This window comes from Elephantulus edwardii, unplaced genomic scaffold, assembly GCF_000299155.1.
Source record: "Elephantulus edwardii isolate Elephantulus edwardi_28Jun2011 unplaced genomic scaffold, EleEdw1.0 scaffold00352, whole genome shotgun sequence".
NCBI lineage: Eukaryota > Metazoa > Chordata > Mammalia > Macroscelidea > Macroscelididae > Elephantulus > Elephantulus edwardii.
Window position 1 is genome coordinate 787,687 of NW_006400102.1, and position 3,258 is coordinate 790,944.

The 3,258-nt window shown below is 36.5% G+C and overlaps 1 pseudogene; it reads right to left on the bottom strand.

Annotated features, from left to right (window-relative positions):
- The window catches only part of LOC102874173, a 107,615-nt pseudogene that overhangs the window by 88,438 nt on the left and 15,919 nt on the right, over positions 1 to 3,258 (bottom strand).

Sequence of the window (3,258 nt, forward strand, 5' to 3'; positions counted from 1 at the left end):
CTTTCTTTCTTTCTTTCTTTCTTTCTTTCTTTCTTTCTTTCTTTCTTTCTTCTTTCTATTCACACCATTTTTTAATAAAAAAATAACATCAAAGCATAAAATACACAGGCTATGAAAATATAGAAATTGTGGCAACATCCAATTAGTTCCCAAAACTCTTAAGATTTCATAATTTTTTCCACAATAATCAAACATAGGAAAATATACTATTAGAATCAAAGAAAGTCACATCAACTTGTGAAAATAACTAAAACCCTCTTTCATACAAGGAAGAAGTTAGTACAAGACAGAAAGTATATACCTGTAACAACATTACTGATGGAAGAAAAATTAAAGAGCAAATACTGTATCTGTGGGATGAAGATGTTGTTAAATGAGGGTTGCCTTTTAGGGAATTATTGAATATGTTATCTTAATGTTCTATATATCTGAGGTGAAATAAAAAAATTCAGGTTGTTTTCAAAATGATTTAGATGCAGGTCTGAAGTCACTTCTTTTTCTTTTAATTGATATTTTAATGGAAGTTTATAAAGAACTTGGATTTCCATTCATTTATTGTTGCACATCTCTGCCCCCCAGTTCACATTTTGTTTGAAAAAAAAAGTCCTTTCATTGTTATACAGCGCCCCCCCCCCCATGACTGCTAGATGGCTTCTACAGTGCCATGGTCTGAACATGGAATTTTCAATGGAAAACCTGTGCAGTCACTCCAGTCTGTGTGAAGTAATAAAAAAGGGAAAATTTAGCAATGAATGAACGGAAATCCATAACCTCTGTAAATGTCTATTAAAATTAATAAAAAAAGAAAAAGAAAAAAAAAGGGAAAATTTAGACCTAAGAAACATTGGACTCTTTCCACAATCTTCCTTCTTTTTTAGTTGGTATGCATATATTTATTCATATACATTATGTTTCGTTCATATACATAGTGGGGTTTGTTTGTGCTTCACACTTTCCTTCATTGACATTATGCTTCCCATACACCTTCAATCACCCTGTCTTTTCAGATCCCTGCTGGATCTTTTTCATTTTCTTTACCCCCTCCCTCCACTCCCCAAATTGTGTGACTCTGTGATTTCCCCTCAACCCATCCTCACCCCTCTGCTCCCACCCCCTCTTGAGCATTTTACTAGTTAGACTTCTATTTTTACAATAATGGCTTTATGCAGTGTTTGTCATTATGACACTGAGTTTTTACATTTTTCAAAATTGTTGCTTCTCAGTGCTTCATAGTATTCCATCATGTGAATGTACCACAGTTGCTCAATCCATTCCATTGTAGTTGGGCATTTGGGCTGTTTCCTTGTTCTTGTGATGGTGAATAATGCTGCTATGAACATTGGTGTACAAGTCTCTGTTTGTACCTCCGTTCTCATTTTCTCAGAGTATATTCCAAGCAGTGGAATAGATGAGTCATATGGTTCAGTTTTGTAAATTACTACCTAACATGACAGGGACCAGAGAGCATTATACTAACTGAAATAATTCAGTCTCATAAACACAAATACTGTATAGGACCATTATTGTAGTGCGTGTATGAGGATCCAAGGTGGGGAGGGGGCGTTTAAACATAGAGTCACACAATTTGATAAATGGAGGGAGGGATTGGTAAAGGAAAGGGGAAAGGTCCAGTATGAAAAATAATGTATATGAACTTTATGATCTTTGTATGTAAGCCATATAAAATCATTACCTAATTTGAGAGGGACTGAAGAACCTTATGCTGAGTAAACTCACTCAGTCCCACAGGACAAATATTGTATAAAATCATTATTGTAGAACGATTATGAAGATTTAAGCATGGGGAGGGTGGAAGCAGATGGGTGAGGAGGTACAGGGTGGGGGTCATTAATCATGCGGTTGTACAATTTGATGGGTGAAGGGTGAGAGAAATGGGAAGGATCTGGTGTGAAAAACAATGTATTTGAATTTTGTAAATAAACTAGTATAAAAAATAATGTAAAGTAGAATATATGAATGATTTTATGAAATACAACGTAAATGAAAGATGGTATAAAACAAAGATACTATAAAGGTATTATTATATGAAAATCAATTTTTTTTTAAAAAAAGGAAGCACAAAACTGTCTTCCAGAGTGGTTGCACTATTTTACAAACCTATAAACATTGTACGAGAGTTCCAATCCCTCCACACTCCCTACAACATTTATTGCTAGCTATCTCGTTAAACTTTGCCAGTGCTACTGAGATTTTTATTTGCATCTCTCTCATTGCCATTTATTTTGATCATGTCTTCATGTGTCTGTTGGCCATCCAAATGTCTTCTTCTGTGAAAAGCCTTTCTGTATCTTTTGCCCATTTTGTAATTGGGTTATCCATTTTCTTCTGGACGCCGTGTAGTATTCTGTAACCTTTTGATCCTTGTCTGAGATAATATTGCCATCCCCCACCCCCACTTGGTAGGTTTTCTTTTCATCCTGTTGGGGAAAGTTAATGATGCATATAGGGACCTTTCCAGAGCACTGAGAAGCAACGATGTCAGTCTAGAGACTAAGGTGTGCCTGATCCAGGCCATGGTCTTTTCAATTACTTCCTATGCATCAGAGAGCTGGACAATGACTAAAGATGACAGAAGAAGAAGAGATGCCTTTAAGTTGTTGTGCTGAAGAAGATTCCTGACCATACCATGGACTGCAAAGAAAACAAATAGGACTGTCTTGGGGAGGGTGAAATCAAGTTTCTCCTTGGAGGCTAGAATTTTGAAGCTCCATCTCACATAGTTTGAGCATATGACAAGGAGGGAATAATCCTTGAAGAAGGACATTATGTTTGAAAGGGTGTAGGGACAGCACAGGAGAGGAAGACCCTAAATGAGATGGATTTATACAGTAACTAGGGCAATGGGGGTAGGTGTATCAGAGTCAATGAAATTGGCTCAGGACATGGCAAGCTTCAGAGCTATTGTACAAAGGGTTACTGAGTCACAGGTGACTCGACTGCACATAACAACAACAAGAACAACATTGTAAACAGTATTACTTTTTTGGTTTCATTCTCTGTAGTTTTTTTGTTACTGTAGGGGATTTCCATTGACATTTGTATAATGAACTTTTTTTTTCTTTTTTTAAATTTAGGTTGTTTATTTTTCATTTCAATGAACATCTACAGAGATTTTGGGATTCCATTCATTATTGTTGCACCCTTCTCCCTGCACAAAGCCCTCCCCCCTCACCCCCCACCGTTTGCTCCTCTCCTTGAAAAGCAAAAGAAAAACTCCCTCATTGGTACACAATCCCC